General features: G+C 51.5%; 2 long non-coding RNA genes across 3 annotated transcripts in view; one reads left to right on the top strand and one right to left on the bottom strand.

Moving 5' to 3' along the window:
* The window catches only part of LOC148223481 (uncharacterized), a 305,708-nt gene that overhangs the window by 159,890 nt on the left and 125,906 nt on the right, over positions 1-19,912 (top strand). The gene's annotated exons all lie outside the window — the stretch shown is intronic.
* LOC148223482 (uncharacterized) lies at positions 1,621-8,655 on the bottom strand. Of its 2 annotated transcripts, none has more exons than XR_015804353.1 (3): positions 8,523-8,655; positions 4,693-4,746; positions 1,621-1,783 (listed from the first exon to the last, which is right to left on the bottom strand). It is a non-coding gene; the product is annotated as an uncharacterized LOC148223482 (long non-coding RNA). The 2 variants fall into 2 exon arrangements; XR_015804354.1 differs by lacking the exon at positions 8,523-8,655 and adding an exon at positions 5,024-6,028.

The following is a 19,912-nucleotide window of genomic DNA, read 5'->3' as shown; positions in this document are numbered from 1 at the left end:
GATGCCCACCTCTCACCCAGGGCAGAGCACTGAGAGCCAGGTCCAGCTGCAGCTTTTCCAAACCATTTGTTTTTCCCTCTTATGGGCCCTCCATGTTTTCTCAGCAGCATCTTATTCCTATTTCCTTCACCCTGCAGACACTATGGAGTTAATCCAGAGCTGCTGATACAGGTGAGTGCAGTATAAAACCCAATAATCTCCCCCTCTAAAGACGTTTTCCTTCTCCCCTCCTATTTTTTTCCTTCCTGTAATTTGATTTTCTTTTATTCTTTCTCTGCTGAAAGGATCATGGAATGGTTTGGGCTGGAAGGGCCCTTAGAGGTCACCTGGTCCAACCCTGCTGCCATGGGCAGGGACAATTCCAGCCCCTGCGTGGCAGAGGTGAGTGACTCCTGTCAACCTTGTCACAAGGTTTGACAAAATGTTCTTGAATTCTTTCACCTGGTGACTTCTGAGGAGTTTTGTGTCTGGAAGGAAACTGATGCCCAGACTCACGGGCTGGACGTGATAGAAGAGGTCAGGATCTTTTCAAAAACATCTTTCCCATCAGAAAATGAGAATTCATTGACTCAGAAGTGGCAGAGAGCATGAATTATTTCAGCAACGTTATTTTTTTTTATGGAACAAGATGCCCCAGAGTCTGAAATTACCATTCTGACCCTGTAACCCCCTGGATTTAGTTTTGATGATGTTTGGAAGGCGAGAGAAGGGCAGAGCCCCGATGACCTCATCCTGGGGGCAGGGTGGGAGCAGCTCCTCACCTGCCAGGCTCTCCAGGGGAGCCCTCAGGCTGTGCCAGCTCCAGCTGTGCCCTTTGCCACGAGAGCAGCTGTCCTGGTTTGAAAGACAGGTGTCTGCCCAGACAGGCAGGAGCCTCTTTATGAAATGGAGAATGCAAACCCCCTCCCTTCAAATTGTTATAATTTTGATAATTAAGGGGCTCTCAGGCAAAGCCATGGGAACAGGAATAACAGTTCTTTGCCAGGACAATTCCAATAGCAATGCAGTATTGCAGAGAACAAACCCAGAGCAGGGGCAGAGGGAGAATCCAAGGTGCCCCCGTCAGTCAGGCAGGGTTGGTGCAGTCCCATTCCATGGTGGCTGCATCCTCCTGCAGTGACAGATGTGGTTCTGCTGGAGCAGGGCTCCTGCACAAGGTGCAGTTTTCCTCCAAAGCTGCAGGGATGATGTGCAAGGCTCTGGTTTTCCTCTGGGATGCAGTGGGAAAAGGCTGCTCTGCTGTTCCAAATCTCCCCTTTGATCTGGGTAGGAAATGCTCGGCTCCTGCCCTGGCTGGAGCATCTCCCAATGGGATGATGGAATTTGATCAGCCCTGCCCTGGGACTGCATGGCCATGAACAGGAGAGATCTCCTGGAGGGAGGATGGGCTGTGGGCAAGATAAAGAACACTGCAACAGCTGGGTGAACAGCTGGGATAGAGCACACACTGCTGGGCACGGCCTGAGTGCAAAACTGACACAGCAGCTTCTGTCCACAGCTGGGTGCACACACTAGAATTATTTATTCATTTATTTATTTGTTTATTTATTTATTCATTAACAAAAATTTCAATTAAAGTAAACCCAGGACACGAAGTCTCAGGAGAACCAAGCAAAGGCTGCTGTCCCTTTGTGAGAGGATTCCAGGGTGTCCTTCCCCTGCTTTGTGCTCAGCCTCTGAAGATTAAAACTGCTTTTTCTAAGTTAATTTCTCCATCGTTGCCGGCTTTCACGTGAGCTGGTGGGAAATGTGGCCCCAAAATCCAGTGAGATTTCAGGGATTTCTGAGGAAGAAAAACCAGGAAAATGGATGGGGAAAAGATCCATGAGAAAACTGACTTTAAATGGCCAAAAACCCTAAAATTCACATGAAAAATGGCCTAAAAAAATCTTAAAATCTGCACTAAAACACCCAAAGTCTGCCCAAATTCCAAGTATTCCTGGGAAAAATATTGGGAAAGAATTTCTTAAAAATCCACACTAAAATCTTAAGAAAAAACCAAACTAAAAATCCTCCCAAAAAGTCCTACAGTTGGTCAGCAGACACCAAAAATCTGCAGTAAAACACCACAAAATGGCCCCAAACTCAGGGAAATTCCAGGGATTTCTGGGGGAAAAACCTGGAAAAAACTGGGAAATAGAGAAAAATATCTGAGGAAAATCACATTTAAAATGACCCAAAATCTGCCCCAAAAGTCGCATTTCAAATGGCTAAAATAGTCCTAAAATCTGCACTAAAACACCCAAAATCTGCCAAAATTCCGAGGATTTCTGGGAAAAATATTGGGAAAAATCCAGCATAAAAAAATATCTCGGAAAATTCACGCTAAGAAACACAAAAATCCCCTAAAAATCACACTAAAAATGGCTAAAAAGTCCTAAAGTCTGCACTGAGACGCCCAAAATTTCCCTGGCTGGACAGAGTCAGGTAAAGTCGGGAAGCAGGACAGGGAGAGGATGAACGGCTGCTGTTTCCTACAAATGGACAATCAGGGAGGAAATCACTCAGGCCGTGGTAGGTAAATTTAATTTAAGGATCCAAATGTGCGGTTAACGATGCGCTGGCAGATCTGTGGCACGGTTAAATGAGAGATCCGATGTCAGGGAGGGAATCGGTGCCAGGCAATGCGAGAGGAAAAAGAGATTTATCCTTGGGGGGTCATTGCACAGTGCAGGGGACAGAGCACGGAGCCCTGGGGGAGCAGGGACACGGGGACAGCGGGCAGGGACACGGGGACATGGACACGGGGACACAGGCAGGGACATGGGGACAGCGGGCACGGACACGGGGACAGCGGGCACGGACACGGGGACATGGACACGGGGACACAGGCAGGGACATGGGGACAGTGGGCAGGGACACGGGGACATGGACACAGTGATATGGACATGGTGACACAGGCAGGGACACGGGGACATGGACACGGGGACACAGCCAGGGACACAGGGACACAGGCAGGGACACGGGGACATGGATAGGGACATGGTGACACGGATAAGGACATGGTGACACAGGTACGGACACAGGGACACGGGGACATGGGCACAGTGATATGGACATGGTGACACAGGCAGGGACACGGGGACATGGATAGGGACGTGGTGACACGGATAAGGACATGGTGACACAGGCACGGACACAGGGACACGGACACGGGGACATGGACACAGTGATATGGACATGGTGACACAGGCAGGGACATGGTGACACGGGCAGAGACACGGGGACAGCAGGCAGGGACACGGGGACACGGACATGGGGATGGCAGGCAGGGACACGGGGACACAGGCACAGACATGGTGGCATGGACACAGTGACACGGACATGGTGACACGGGCACGGACATGGGGACACGGACACAGTGATATAGACATGGACATGGTGACACAGACAGGGACATGGTGACACGGACACGGACATGGGGACAGCAGGCAGGGACACGGTGACACAGACACGGGGACAGCGGGCAGGGACATGGGGACACAGGCACAGACATGGTGACACGGACACGGACATGGGAACAGCAGGCAGGGATACCGTGACATGGATAGGGACATGGTGACACGGGCATGGACACGGGGACATGGACACAGTGACACAGACACAGACATGGTGACAGTGGACACGGACACGGTGACACGGACACGGTGACACAGCCATGGACACAGAGTGTCCAGAGTGTGGAGGAGGACAGGGCCGGCAGCAGGGACTCCCCAGACCATGGAGGAGATCAAATGGGAGCTGCTCCCCCTCCCTGCTGTTCCATGGCCGGAGCTCTGCTGGCCACGGAGGGACAGGAGCACCCCGGGCACACTCCAGGTGTCCTGGGGGTGTCCTGGTGTCCCTGCAGTGTCCCTGTGACCCCAGCAGCCCCGGCTGCAGCTCAGAGGCAGAGCAGGAGCTCTGTGTGTGTGCTCCACGCCTCTGAAGCCAAAGGACAAAATGCAGTATCAAGGGAGTAGTTAAACCAGCGAGCTTTGATCTGGGACATGAAAAGAGCAGAAAAAGCTGCTTTTTTTTTTCTCTCCTTTTGATAAAGGTTAAATTTTAGCTATCAGGAAACCTCATCTGTGAATTTTGCCATTCAAGTCACTCCACAGAGGCCCGGTTGGACATTGGGGCTTGGAGGAACCTGGGACAGTGGGAGGTGTCCCTGCCCATGGCAGAGGAGTGGGGTGAGATGATCTTAAAGGCATTTCCCAGCCAAATCATCCTGCAATTCTGATATTCCACCAAGCAGAACCTGGGCAAAGGCAGCTGTGGCCCCTCAGAAAGGCAGAGGAGGGGGTTCAGGAGAGCACAGAGCAGGAAACAGTGCAGGCACCACAGGGAGGAGCAGAGGATGCAGCCCAAGGGTTTCCTCACAAATATTCCAAAGCTGGAGTTCCAAACCTCTGCCCCAGGAGCTGGCTGTGGTCAAAGTGGTGCCAGCTGGGCAGATTTGATTCCTTGATGGCAGCACATGGACAGACCCTGTCACTGATCATGGAAACACCCCCTGCTTTCCTGGCACTTTTTTTTTTACTTTTTTTCCCCTCAAGTTCATCACCACAATTAAGGAAATGGCCACTTCTCTCCACCAGCTTATGGTGGCCAACCAAAGGTGAGAGCAGCTCTTCAGGCTCATCCCATGGCAGGAATTTCCCCTGATATCCAATATAAACACTCCTGGCATTGCCTGAAGGTCCTCACCTGTCACTTGTCCCAGCCGGCTCCACCCTCCTCTCAGGGAGCTGGCAGCAGCTGCTGAGGTAGAAATAGAAAACAGAATTAAAATATAAATGGGGAAAAAGGAACAACTCCTTCCTGTGCAGGTGGATTTGGAGTGCCTTGAGCTGGAAATCCACCTTTATCCCATGCCAGGGTGAGGATGTCACAGCCCCCTCCTCCTCAGGAGGGTTGGGACATTCCCTGCAGAAAGGGGAACTGCAGGAGCAAACCTTGTGGTCTGCGGGCTCTGCCAGCCCAACACCATCCTGAGAAGCACAAACTCTCAGCAGAGTGTGGCAGTTCAGTGTCTCACCACAGCCGGGTGTAATTCCCCTCCCTCGCCGCTCCTGGTGCTCCCCTGGTGGCATCATCCGGGATGGTTGTGGCTTCTTTGGGGTCAGGATGGTGCTGTGGGACCTGGTTTGCTGCTGCAGTGCCCCTCTCCTGCCAGCCGGGCTCTGTGTGCAGGCACTGAAGGGTTTTCCTTCCTTCCTTCCTTCCTTCCTGGAATCCTTCCTTCCTTCCACAGGGATCACAGCATCCCCTCTGGGATGTGGGGACTGTGACCCCAGGGAATGCTGGGCTGGGGAGGAGCAGAGGGATCCCAAAATCCGAACAGAAAAGAGGAACAGCGAAGTGTCAATTATCCCTTCCCAAAGGAGCTGCACATCAAAAGCTATGGAAAAGCTGGGATGTGTTTGTCCAACCAGGACCACGAGGTCGCTGCCAATGATCCAGATTTATCCTGCAACACTCATTGAACCAAATAATGACCTGGATGTGCTGTGAGAGCCTAGAAATGGAAAAAAAAGCAGCTCCAGAGGATTCTCTGGCACAGGAGACATGAGTCCCTCTGGAGGAGCGGGGCCCTGAGTGGCTGTGGCTCCATGAAATATTAACAATTCAGCAGCACGAGCGAGGGAGCAGCGAGTGACAGCAGAGTGGGGATGATTACAAGTGCTCTGGCAGCCAGGATTAGAATTCAAAGTGATCCTGATAAATTGAAAAATGGTCGGAAATCAAAGAGACAAAATTCGATGGAGACAAGTGCACATACAAATGAGAGGAAAACAAATATTCCAATGCAGGAGTGGGGCTGGGGAAAGCAGGCGTGAGACAGCTGCAAACAAACTGAGCAGAGTTAATAATGTCATCCTGTCACCAGCACGGGCTGTGACACCTGTCAGAGCTGCAGAGCAGAGATCCTGCTCCTGGGAGTGGGGTGAGGGGGGAATCCTGCCCTCAGGAGTGGGGTGAGATGGGAATCCTGCTCCTGGGAATGGGGTGAGATGGGAATCCTGCTCCAGGAATGGGGTGAGATGGGAATCCTGCTCCTGGGAATGGGGTGAGATGGGAATCCTGCTCCTGGGAGTGGGGTGAGGGGGGAATCCTGCTTTCAGGAATGGGGTGAGGGGGGAATCCTGCCCTCAGGAATGGGGTGAGATGGGAATCCTGCTCCTGGGAATGGGGTGAGATGGGAATCCTGCTCCTGGGAGTGGGGTGAGGGGGGAATCCTGCTTTCAGGAATGGGGTGAGGGGGGAATCCTGCCCTCAGGAATGGGGTGAGATGGGAATCCTGCTCCTGGGAATGGGGTGAGATGGGAATCCTGCTCCTGGGAATGGGGTGAGATGAGAATTCGAGCTCAGATGGGAAAAGCTGTAACTCTGCAGAGATCTGTGGGAGAACCTCATTAGGGAGTGGATGGAGACGCTCTCCTTTGGGAATTTTGGGATGGATGTGACACAGTTTGGGATCTGTGACCCATTAGAGCCAGTACTGCCTCAGCCAGCATTCCCAGAGCATCCAGAGCTGTTCCATCCCTTGCCAGCAAAGGAAACCCAGAACAGCCCTAAAAACAAGATCCTAAAATTTTCCCTCACCAATTTGTTTCCCCCTAGAAAACTCCTTTTTTTTTCATATCTCCCAAAACTCTCTCCCTGTCCCCTGAACATCAAATCCATGTTCCTAAAGGGCTGTGGAAGGTTCACCCCACCAGAACAATGCAGCTGAAAGCAAAAGGGTCTCCCACCTTCTGTGGACACATTTGCAGTTTTCTTACCTTTGTGGATTCCTCTTATTCGTTTTAGTTTTAGTTTTGATTGTAGAACCACAGAATGGTTTGGGTTGGAAGGACCTCAAATGAGGTTTAGGGCCCTGAGCTGCACCCAAAGCCCCAGAGGGAGCCCCAGGGGAGATCAGCTCTGAGCTGCAGCACCCATCAATGGGCCCAGAGAAGGCTCCTGGGCAGGACACAAAACGTGTGAGCTAGGAGGGAAAGGGATCCAAGTGAAGGGATCTAAAATCCAGGGATTAGCTAATGCACAGGAATTCCCACACATCCCTGTGTCTGATCATGGAATTCCCAGATTTGCTGTGGCTGCCCCTGGATCCCTGGCAGTGCCCAAGGCCAGGTTGGACATTGGGACAGTGGGAGGTGGCCCTGCCATGGCAGAGGTGGCTCTGGGGGTGATTTAAGGTCCCTTCCAACCCAAACTGATCTGGGATTCCATGATCAGACTTTTCATCACAGCCTGGAAATCCAATCTTTTATCCCGAAGTTCAGGATAACACAAATTCCACCTTCCCAAGGAACCTGGGGAGGAACATTTTGAGTTCACAGCGATCACCCAGAGCAGTTCTGCTTCAACTCAGGTTTAAGTGCAGCAGGGCTGGGCCTGAGGTGGGATAAACACGAGCTGGATTTCCTGCGTTCACCCCAGCACATCCATTAAAGATCTGTTCCCTCACCTTTGCCAGCAGGGGACGATGGCACTTTGTGAGGAGCATTAAAACCCCGGCAGCGCTCTCCTCTGCCATCAGGATTGAACTGGGAAGCTCCCAGTGTTCCCAAAGGCCACATTAAAGTGCAGCTCCAACAGCCTGGTTTGTTCTTCAGCAGAGCGCTCTGCTGCGCCTCGGAACAAAAGATTCCCGGCAGGAAAAGTCCTGCAGAGAGGATGGGAACAGCTCCTTCCTGCTCCCCTGCTGTGCGAGGGGAAAGCTGCAGTTTGTGGGGTTTTTTGGAGGAGATTTCTGGAACTCCAGAGGGTTGGGATGTGTGGGTGGGTGACCTGGGACACGGGGAATGGGAAGGAACTCCTGGGAGGAGCTGCAGAAAGGTGGGGAAACAGGGAAGGGTGAGGGGGCGTTTTAGGGACCTGACCTCATCAGGAGATCTGAAACCACCTGGGACAGCAGCGAGGGCAGGAACTGAGGCCAGGAGAGCTCAGAATTGATAACAGTAATGATAATAATAGTAATAATAGTAATAATAGTGATAAGGAGAAGAAGGAGCGGGAGAGAGAAGAGAAGAGAAGAGAAGAGAAGAGAAGAGAAGAGAAGAGAAGAGAAGAGAAGAGAAGAGAAGAGAAGAGAAGAGAAGAGAAGAGAAATAATAGTAATAATAATAGTAGTAAGAAGAAGAAGGGAAAGGAGACAACAAAGACAACGGAGATGACGACAAAGACAACGAAGGCGTTGGTGTCACACTGATGGATCTGTCTGGGTTTGGTGTCACACTGAGGGTCCAGCTGGCTTTGGTGTCACACTGATGGATCTGTCTGGGTTTGGTGTCACACTGAGGGTCCAGCTGGCTTTGGTGTCACTTTCAGCCTCAGGGGACACTCGGTGAGGAGCTGGCCCTGCAGCCAAACCCCTCCTGTCCATGCTCACCTTCTCCACCACTCCCTGTTTGTTTTCCTGGAGATGAACCACAAAACCTTTTTCTGCCTCAGCTCCTGCACTTCCCACCCAGCCCCAAACCAACCCCTCATTTTTCTGTGAAACCCCAGAGAATGCAGGAAAAACTCACAAAGCTCCTCTTGGGCTGCACCCACAGAGTCTGACTGGCAAACCCTGAGCCAGGTCCCATTTTCCAGAGAAATGACAGCTATGAAACATGAGCAGCTCTTGGGAATGCTCTGCCTGCCTTCTGATTCTCTGACAAACTGGGCTTTGTTTGCATTCTCCCCCAGTTCTTTCTAAATGTTCATTAAGAGTTGCTGTCCCTGGGAAGGACCCCTTCCACTTTTATTCTGAATTAGCAGAGAACCCAAACTCCTGCCAAGCCTTGTGCTGCTCCATCACAGAGCTGGAAATGGGTTGGGAATTTTGTGCCACACCACAGCCACCGACCAATTTTTTTATTTTTTTTCTTTTTCTACTGCTACAAAAACGGTGGAAAGTACCAGAAAATGAGGATTCCAGGGGCAGAAAATGAGGATTGCAGACACCTGGCAGAAAGGAGCCCCAGACAGGGCTGGAGGCTGCAGTGGAGCTGCTCAGCCCCTCTGCAGATATCGAACATTTTCGGGCTCTTTTCAGGAGCTCTTCCCATAAAAGCCCGACATAAAGGGAGGCAGGCAGAGCTTCCAGCAGGATTCCAAAGGCAGCAGCCCAGCACACAGAGAGTGATTAAAGGGCCAATTAACATACAAGCAATGTATCTCCTGACCAGCAGAAAGGAGCCGTGCTCAAAGCGAGCTTTATTGACTCAGCTGTTCCCAGCTGATTTATTTGGGACAGAAAATAAGGCACAGCTTTTTTTTTTTTCCCAAGCAGATTTACCCTTTTTTATCATGTCTGCTTTATTGAGCATTTCTCTCTGTCCTCTTTCAGCACCGTTACAATAGCCAGGAACACACATTTTTTTCTGGATAAATCCATCATGGCCCCAGGCAGGAATTGCAGAGGATCTGAAGGCAGCCTGGGCTTTGCTGGGCTCCTCCTGGGCTGGCCTGGAGAGCAGAGCTGGATGTGGAAAATGCTGTGGAGGAAAAGCAGGTGCCTTAGAAAGGCAAAGAGAGAGAGTGATGAACGTTTCCTTATCATAAATCCCAGAATCTCAGACTGGTTTGGGTTGGAAAGGACCTTAAATCCCACCCAGAGCCACCCCTGCCATGGCAGGGACACCTCCCACTGTCCCAGGATGTTCCAAGCCCAATGTCCAACCCTGTGCCAGTGTATTCCCACGTCCATCTTTATTTTCTGTGTGTTTTATCTCCACTGACCTGAAAATCCAGAGGAAGTCACCTCCCATTCTCTCTGCTCTTGCATATTTTTAAAGAAAAAAAAAAAAATAAAATCGTTATTATCTTTAAATTGCCACTGTTTAACCTCATGGTGTTCTCTCACCTCCAGACTTTGCGTGGGACACGCAGCTTAGAAAATGTCACATGCACTGGTCAGAAAAATAACAACCTAAAAATGGCTCTAAAGAACAGGCAGAAAACAAATGAGGGATTGCAAATATCTGAGAAAATCAGTTAATCAAAAAGATTATAAACCCAGGGCAATAAAACTATTATTTCTCTAAAACATATCATTAGCTCTAATACTGTGCTGCCCGATTTTATTGAAATTGAGGACGTGACAGCTTTAAAAATTGAGAGATTTCTCTGTTTTAAAGTTAAGAAAAACACACATGACTGCAGGGGAGAGGAGGAGGAGCTGGGCAGGAATTCAGATTTCAGGGGGGGCTCCTTTCCCTCAGCCTCCTCTCAGGGCAGGGTGGTCCTGGCAGCCCCTCCCATGGGGATAATTTTGGGTGGGGAAGGGAATAAATGTGATAAACCAGGAACAAACAGCATCTCTGTGCTGCATGCAGATAAATAAAGATAAATAAATTTCTGGTTCTGAATGAAGAGAGCACTGCCAGTGCCACCAGCCCTCAGCCAGGGACTGCCCATGGGGTCCCAGCAGGAAAATGCAGCCCTGCAGGAGGATCTGTGCTCAGGATTGAGGCAGAACCAAGTACAGGGATTTGTCTCCAGTGGGATGCCTGGATTTCCTTTCCCACAGCTGATCCCATGGGTGTGATCCCATTAAATCCTCCAGGGAGGCAGGGGATGCCCAAGGGGTGCCCAAGGGGTGCCCATCCTCACACCCCAGGGCAGCCTGGGCACCCTGGCCCTGCTCCTTCCCTCAGGATCCACCCTGGCCCTGCTCCTTCCCTCAGGATCCACCCTGGCCCTGCTCCTTCCCTCAGGATCCATCCTGGCACTGCTCCTTCATTCAGGATGGATCCTGACACTGCTCCTTCCCTCAAGATCCATCCTGGCCCTGCTCCTTCCCTCAGGATCCATCCTGGCCCTGCTCCTTCCCTCAGGATCCACCCTGGCCCCTGCTCCTTCCCTCAGGATCCATCCTGGCCCTGCTCCTTCCCTCAGGATCCACCCTGGCACTGCTCCTTCCCTCAGGATCCATCCTGGCCCTGCTCCTTCCCTCAGGATCCACCCTGGCACTGCTCCTTCCCTCAGGATCCACCCTGGCCTTGCTCCTTCCCTCAGGATCCACCCTGGCCCTGCTCTTGTCACCCCAGATCCCCCCTGGGGGTGACAGTGGCCACCCCCCATCCGTGTTCCATCAGCCTCCAAGGGGAGCCCTAAAGGAAACCAACCCTCGACAGGAAACAGCAGCACCTCCCACCTGCTCCAAAACCCACAGGGCAGGGATTAAAACCCCTAAAACCTCCCAAAGCTGAGCTGAGGCCACTCTGCTGCCCAGCAGCCCAGGGCTGCCTGGTGCCCCAGCCCAGAGCAGGCACAGGCAGCACCCAAAGGGAGCCCCAGCACCCTCCAGCCCTGGAGAGCTTCGGGACCAAGAGGATGTGGGGCAGCTCCTGAGCTGCTCCAGCAATGGGGAATTTCCATGGAATTCATGGATCGACCTCTGACTGCCTTCTCAGGATGGATCTCATCAAGGCTGGATTGCATAAATAATCTAATTAGTGCTCTCCTCCTGCCCCTCTCCTTCCAGGCAGGGAGAAGGTTCTGCTTTTCTCAGGAAATTATTCCTGATGTTTATTCATGATCCTGCTTTTCTCAGGGACTTGGGATCCTCGGAGTTATGGGGGTGAATTCCAAGCACAGGCACGTGCCAGACAGGAGAGGTGGGGACTGGAAAGAGGGGATGGGATGGGATAATGGGATGGGATGGGAGCAGGAGTGGAATTGCTTTGCCAGGAACATCCATCCTGTCCTGAGACACCAGGACACAGCCTGGGGGAGTTCTTGGGCCCAGAGGAGAGATGGCATTGAGTCATGGGATGGTTTGGGTGGGAAGGGACCTTAAAGTTCATGGGCAGGGACACCTCCCACTGTCCCAGTGTCCAACCTGGCCTTGGGCACTGCCAGGGATCCAGGGGCAGCCACAGCAAATCTGGCAATTCCAGCCCAGCCAGGAATTCCCAATTCCCAACATCCCATCCATCCCTGCCCTCTGGCACTGGGAGCCATTCCCTGGGTCCTGTCCCTCCATCCCTTGTCCCCAGCCCCTCTCCAGCTCTCCTGTAGCCCCTTTAGGTGCCCTCAGCTCTCCCTGGATCCTTCTCCTCTCCAGGGGAACATTCCCAGCTCTCCCAGCCTGGCTCCAGCCCTTGGAATATCTCTATGGTCTCCTGCAGAGATCTCTCCTTTGGAGCCAGTTTTATACAGAAATTAAGGGTCAAAGGCACTTGACCTCTTTAATTTATCCAAGAGAAAAGTAAGAGCCAATTTCTCTGTGTTCTTTACAGCCATCACAGGCAGGCAATTCTGATACTTAAATTTAGCAAAAAAAAGTCATAATGGGAAGCAAAGGCTGGAAGGTGAAACGAAACAAACCTAGAGTAGGAATAAAGTTAATTAAGCAGTGAAGGCAGTAACCTAATATGGAGCAGGTTCTCTATCATTTGAAGACTTAATGAAATGATTATCCTTGAAGAAATGCCCAATTTGGAGTTTGCAGGATCCTGGGAGGGAGCAGGGAGCAAGGACAGCCCTCCCTGAGAGCTCCCCACATCCTGCAGGGTCCTGCACTGGGATAGGGAATGGGAACCCCACAGCAAAACTCCCCGTGCTCCTTTCCTGGGCAGCCAGGGGAGATCCTGGCTGAGATTTTCCAGGTGTCCAGAGGCTGATCTGCAACTCCAGCCTGGAGAAAAGGAGGCTCAGGGGGGCCCTTGTGGCTCTGCACAACTCCCTGACAGGAGGGGACAGCCGGGGGGATTTGGGATCTGCTCGCAGGGAACAGGGACAGGAGGAGAGGGAACGGCCTCAGGCTGGGCCAGGGCAGGCTCAGGGTGGAGAGCAGCAGGAATTTCCCCATGGAAAGGGTGGGCAGGGATTGGAAGTGCCCAGGGAGGTTTGGAGTGCCCATCCCTGGAGGTGTCCCAGCAATTCCTGGGGGGGGGGCACTCAGGGCTTTTCCATCCTCAGGGATCCTGGGATTCCAGGTCCTTGAACCAAAACCCCTTTTAAACCCAGGTGTTGTCCACCCAAACCCCTTTTCCTGGCATTCCTGCATGGAGCTGCATCCAAGTGACTTTTAGCAGCCTTGGGCTGCTCTGTGCCCTGGTGCAGCTCAGGGCATCCCCCTTACCCAGGTGCCAGCTGCTCCCGGGCTCTGGGCAGCAGTGGGTGCCAGGCAGGCAGCAGGAAGTTCTCTGCAGGCATCTCCTCCATCCTCGGCACAGGCAGAGCTGCATCCCACTCAGATTTTGCCAAAATGCACAAACTGCCCGGTTCACAGAACTCTCCCACAGCCAGAGCTCATCTAAGATTCCCAAAATAGCCCAAACGTGGAACAGTGAGAGCTCCCAAAAGCAAAAACATTTCAGAAATGCACCTGGAAACAGAATCACCTGACAGACTTTCTTTTATCCAGGAGCCATTCCAGACACGTTGTGCGTTGTGTGGGAGAAAAGGGAAACCAAGGAGCAATAAATGAGCCAGGGAAAGCTGCCCTTGCCAGCAGAGCGAGGTGCCCCCTCCCCGCAGGCATCCTGAGCATTCCCCCTGCCATCCATGAGGGTTATGGCCCCTCTATAACACAAAAACCAATCCTGGCACAGGGTGCCCAGAGCAGCTGTGGCTGCCCCTGGATCCCTGGCAGTGCCCAAGGCCAGGTTGGACATTGGGACAGTGGGAGGTGTCCCTGCTATGGCAGGGGTGGCACTGGAGGGGATTTGAGGTCCCTTCCCAACAGAACCATTCTGTTCTCTGTGTTTGAGCTCTTTGCTCAGAGCCCTCCTGGCTGCTGGGGATGTCACCCTCCCCTGGGGACACTCAGGGCGTTCCTGGGGGTTGTCACCTCCTGGCCCAGGCACTGGCACTGGCTGGGCTGAGCCCTGTGCTCTGGGGTCCCCTCAGCCCTGGGGACACCGTGGGTGACACCGAGCAGAGCCACGAGAGAGCCCTGGGTGCTGCAGCTGCTCTGCTCTCCCTGAACCCTGCTGGCTCCTGCCCATGCTGGGGACACAAACCTGCCCCAAAGTGTTCCTGTGCCATCCCAATCCCATTATCCCATTATCCCATCCCATCCCATTATCCCCATCCCATTATCCCATCCCAATCTCGTGTCCTCGCTGCCCTCACTCCCAGGACCATGGAACATCCTGGTTTGGAAGGAGCCCACCAGGATCACTGAACTCCAGCTCCCAGCCCTGCACAGGAAAATCCCAAACTCCCCTTCCAGCCCCCAGGTGACTGTGCTGTTTTTTTTGGGATGTTTTCCACAGCCCTCACTGCAATTTCTGCAGGTGCCTCTGCACGTCTGAACTCCCCCCTCATTACTGCAGCTCAGAGCACAAAGGAGCTGCACTGGGGCTGGGAATCATCAAAAAATGCCACGGATAAAACTCCCAGGAGGATGCTGAGAAAACTTCAGCCCAAACAGGGCCTGATCAAAGCAGGAAAATCTGAAAGCATTTGACATCCAGGAACTCCCCTTTTGTGCTGCTGGCAGGTGAGAGCTGCCTGCTCAGGCTGAAGAATGCCTTTAAAAAAAACCACACATTTTCCAGAATTTACAGCTACCCACTCCAAAAAGAGCTCCATGATCAAGCAGCTCCTCAGCAAACAGAATTAGCACAAGTAGGGCAAAGAGAGGAGGAGTGGCTGGAGGTGCCCCAAGGGTCACAGCCCATATTCCTTTGATGTTTATTTATAGATGTCCTCAATAGCAAATTGGGCTCCTTTGTTGTTCCCAACACCTCGGCTGTGGGGGTGGCACGGACAGGGCAGGGCTGGGGGAATTTGGCTCTCCTGGGTGCTGGGATCACACAGAGCACTAATTAATCTCTAATTTGACTGTGGAAATAACTTCCCACTGGGCTGGAACTGCTCCTACCCTGCTCCCTGTCCCAGCCCCGTGCCCCAGTGGTGATCAGTGTCACAGGGCCACCAGCACAGCTCTCCAACCCAGCTCACTCTGGGGCCAAAATGATCCCCACTCCATACCTGGTTTTATGGCTGTGCCATGCAATGACTCAGGCTAAGGCTTTGTAGGGAAAAATTTCCTCCAAAATCCAAGTTTGTCAATAAAAAGCTCTCTGTACCAGCCTCCTGCAGCACCTGCCTCCAGGAGATCCATCAGGAAATGCTGCCTCCCTGGCCTTTCCAAAGGACTTCCCTCTAATAAAAAGTGAACTTATTGACAAGCTTTCCTGGCTGCTCTTTCCCAAGCTTTTGTAAAGATATAATTGTCAAGATGATATAGATTTATTTGGCATCCTGGCTAGGCCTGAGAAATTACAGCTGTGCCTTCCTGTCAGACTCAGCCTTCAGCCAAACTGGGCTGGAATTGTGCACCAGAGCTCCATGGAAAACTGCAGGAGACAGCACTTGCTGGGGCTGGAACTGAGGGGGAAAGGGAAAAAAAAGAGGGAAAAAAGGAAAAGAAAAGAAAAGAAAAGAAAAGAAAAGAAAAGAAAAGAAAAGAAAAGAAAAGAAAAGAAAAGAAAAGAAAAGAAAAGAAAAGAAAAGAAAAGAAAAGAAAAGAAAAGAATCTTCATCTCCACACAGAAATTTCCTTATTTTTAATTCTTTTTGGTGCCAATTCATTCCAGCTTCCCCTGCAGCCCTGGGACCACTGTGAGCCCTGTGGACCTGGTGGGTCCTGTGAATATTTAATCCTGGAGAAAGGAGTGACTGAACCGACCCCCTGCCACATTTCAGACCACGGAATTCTGCCATGGAGTTCCATCCTTGGCACCTGATCCAGCAAAATCCCAAGGATTTGGGTGCTGGATGGAATCAGGATATTCCAGCTGAGGAATCCTCCCCCTCTCCCAAATCCAATTACAGTGGTGAAATTGGGGTGAAATCCCAGATTCCAGATCCCAGATCCCATCCTGCAGCAGTCAGGATTCCAGATTCCAAATTCCAGATCCTACATCCCAGATCCCATCCTGCAGCAGTCAGGATCCCACATCCCACATCCCACATCCCATCCTGCAGCAGTCAGGATTTCAGATCCCACATCCCATCCTGCAGCAGCCCCTGCCCCCTCAGCATTTGCACATAAAAGCCAAATGGATTTGGGATCACCCTGGGAACTTTCCCAAGAGCTGCCCATGCACACAGAGAACTTTTTCCTGCTCTGCTTCTGCCTGAACTTGAGTAACCTGCAGTTCAGACACTCTTAGTGATTCCAGGAAAATGAAGTGGGGAAGAAGTAACTTTGTCCTTTACTTCCCTTGCTCTTCAAATGATTTTTCTTTCATTTTTTAAAGCACTACCCAAGGCTGTTCTCTGCAAACTCGATCATTCTGTGCAAAACCTACTTAAAATTCTCTGCTGTTCCTGAGAAATGGTGCAACACATGGGAGCCTGGGAATTTTAAGTATCCTTGGTGTTTGTTGCTACAAGGAGCAGGCAGAATTTCCATCACTGAGGCAGGGAAATATCCAGAAATATCCGGAAATATCCAGAAATATCTGGAAATATCCAGAAATATCTGTCTGCTCCTTTTGCCCAGGCTTGTTCCAGCCCTTGCTCCGTTATTGGAATTTCCAGCACGTTAATTGTGACCTTGCTCACTGCTCCAGAGAGGCCTGGGGACACTGCTGGAATGCTCCACACACTGCTCAAAATATTTGTGGTTTTAATAAAGTTTTGTGGAGCTGGATCCAGGTTGGTTGGGAAGGAAAATCCATGAACCACCTCCCTTGGGGTGGGGGAGAAGATGATGTGGGAAAGACACATCAGAATTAGAATTATATCTTAGCAGTTCAGGATGCTGACATGATCATCTCCTTGAGAAATGCTTAGATAAACATGGTTTAGATATTTAATTTATTTTTTTTTTAATGTGTTCCTTATAGACACTCTGGAGAGATCCAGACAGGATGGGGAAGGTTCTCCCTCACTCTGGCACTGGTGAGGATCCATCTGGCCGCTGCTCCTGGTTTTAATCTGCTCCCATGGATCCTCCAGCTGCACATCCCTGAGCCCCAAAGTTTCCCAAATGAATCCTGCCCTTATCCCAGGGGGATAAACCAGACACAGGCTGTAAAATGAACACCAAATTCTTGGAGACAGATCCTGAGCTCAAGCAGTAAAACAGCAAAAAGGTTTTTTTCTCTCTCTGCATAAAAGAATATTTAAAATATATTAAATAAAGAATTTTCAGAGAGCAAGGACGGATGGGATATTGGGAATTGGGAATTCCTGGCTGGGCTGGAATTGCCAGAGCAGCTGTGGCTGCCCCTGGATCCCTGGCAGTGCCCAAGGCCAGGTTGGACATTGGGACAGTGGGAGGTGTCCCTGCCATGGCAGGGGTGGCACTGGGGGGGAATTTGAGGTCCCTTCACACCCAAACCACTCCAGGATTCTGGGATATTGCCCAGCACTCCCTAGAGCAGGGCACCGCTTTTCTGGAAAGCTCCAGAGAGTTTTCCTGAGTCAAACTCTGAGCCCAGAAGCTTCTCCAGCCTCTTAATGAAGCATCCAATTAATCAGAGCCATGTGAGTGTGGAACCTCCCACCCCGTGTCCCTCCCGTGCGTGCAGCAGGGAAGGAGCTGAGATGGGACATTCCTCAGCTACAATTAATCCTTTCCAGGTGGAAATGCCTCCCAATTAGGCTGCTGCCAGGGGTGGAAGCAAAGGAAACTTGCTCAGCTTAATTAGTCCCTGTGTGGAGCCTTTGCAGAGCCATCTCTCATCTGCTGCCCGTGGGCAGGGAGAGAATCCACGGGGAAAGGATCCACAGGGAAAGGATCCACAGGGAAAGGATCCACATCCTTGATCCTGCTCCTCCCAGAGCATCCCTGGGGCTGGATCTGCAGGGAGAAGATCCACAGGGAGAGGATCCACATCCCTGCTCTGCTCCTGCTCCTCGCAGGTCATCTCTGGGGCTGGATCCACAGGGAGAGAATCCACAGGGAAAGGATTCATAGGAAAAGGATCCACATCCTTGATCCTGCTCCTCCCAGGATATCCCTGAGGTTGGATCCACAGAGAGAGGATTTCACAGGGAGAGGATCCACATCCCTGCTCTGCTCCTCCCAGGACATCCCTGGGGCTCTCCCAGGGCACTGGAGCATCCCACTGGGCAGAGGGAGTCACCAGCTCATCCTCACACTGTTCAGCATCCCAAACCAGAGCAGGGAATTGGAAAATAAACCTGAGGGAAGTTCTGTAGGAGCTGTCCCACTTCTGCTCCTCGGGCAGCTCAGGCCCCAGAGTTGCTGCTCCTTGAAGGTAAAAAAGCTTCAAGGAAAGCTGCAGTGAAAAAAAAAAACTTTCTGTCCTGTTACCACCGTATCCAACAGACGTTACAGAGTTTGAATCTGACTTTCAACATCTCACGTTATCGAAACACACAGAAAACCCCATTTTACAGCCCATCCTAAAATAATGCACCTTTCCTTCACATCCACACCCACTGCCCTCCCTCTCCAGCATTCCCAAATTCTCTCGGTGCTGTCTCAGCTTCTGTGGGGTTTAAAGAAGCAATTGCAAGTTCTGCTGGACGGGGACAAATCCAGGGACTCCTTTTAAACTCAACCTGCAGCAAGTGCATGATGAGATCAATGCCCCTGGATCTCCAAAATCCCAAGGAAAGCCATTTGAGCCCCCTGCTCTGGAGCCCATTGGAATGCAGGTGCAGCACCCTGCTCTTTGTGGCTGCACAGACTGACTGACACCCCAATTCCAATTAGCTTTAGTTCATTAAATGGGAAGCAAGTTTGTTTTGTCACCTCGCCTCCAACAGTTCGAACATTCCTAATTAGGAAAAAAACAACAACAACAAAAAAAAACCAAACCAAAAAACCTCTCCAGTAGGTTGCATTTCATTTTTAGACCAAAATGAAACCATTGCTCAGTGCTGCCTGGCAGAGCTGCTCCCTAATTCCGGTGTCAGTGTGCAAGGGGAGCTCATTGCTCACCCCGACGTGGGTGGGAGCTCCTTTGATGTGCAGATCAATCCATTCAGCAAGAAATGTGCAAAAAAAATCCTCTCAGTCCTTCTGTCCTGCCCATTTATTCCCTGGGATAAATGCAAACACTCTGAAAAATCCCGAGCTGTGACAGAGCAGGGATCCAGGATGGCTCTGGAGCATCCAGGAGAGGGCTGGGAGCTGGGAATTCTGCATTCCCCTGGCCAGGAATGATGTCCTGCAGCAAATATTGTCCTTGCTCTCCCTCAGGTGCAGCTCCTGTGGGCAGCAGCTCCGAGCTGGCAGGGCCTGAGAAAAATCCCCAATAGCAGGAGCTGCTGCAGCCTCAGCAACACTTCATTAGCAGGAGGCTGCTCGGCCAACAGCTGATCAATGCAATTAGCGGCAGCGATTTGAGGAACTCTCAGGAGGTGTTTGCACACCCAGAGGGCCCCAGGGAGGAGGAGTCGGGCACGTCCTTCCCTGGCATGGAGCTCTGGGACATGGCCTGAGCCCTCAGCCCCAGCCTGAACATCTGGGGAGATTTGAGGAATCAGCCCGAGTGCAGCTGGATAACGAGAGATAGCAGAAATTGTATTTTGCTTCCCTTCATCTGCTTTCCAAACCCAGCTTCTTTGGATTTCAGGTGGGAAAAGTTTCATTTTCAAATAAAAATGTGACCTCTCTTGATGAGAAATCCCAGGAGGAAATCCCTGTGCCCCAGCCAGAGGCAGAGGAGGGATCACAGACCCTGTAATTGAGTTGGTTTTACCCGCAGTGAGTGGCTGATGCTTTGCTGCTCATGTGTCAGAAACCCTCCAGAACTATAAAAATATCACTGAAATTCGCCACGATTTAAACCCTTTCCACTCTTGGTGCCTCCATTTGAGACAGGGGCTGAGGGAAGGAATAGAAACATCCCAGGAGCTGGGAGGGACATGGAGCCTGCCCCACTCAGAGGAGAACGAACTCCATCAGGAGCTCTCCCATGCTCTCCCCAAACAGAGCCACCCACCCCATCTGCTCCTCCCCAGCGTGCTTCAATTAATGAGGACACAA

The sequence above is a fragment of the Sturnus vulgaris genome, chromosome 6 (assembly GCF_052056855.1).
Source record: "Sturnus vulgaris isolate bStuVul1 chromosome 6, bStuVul1.hap1, whole genome shotgun sequence".
In the NCBI taxonomy this organism is placed as follows: Eukaryota; Metazoa; Chordata; class Aves; order Passeriformes; family Sturnidae; genus Sturnus; species Sturnus vulgaris.
This window is presented reverse-complemented; position numbering and strand designations above follow the sequence as displayed.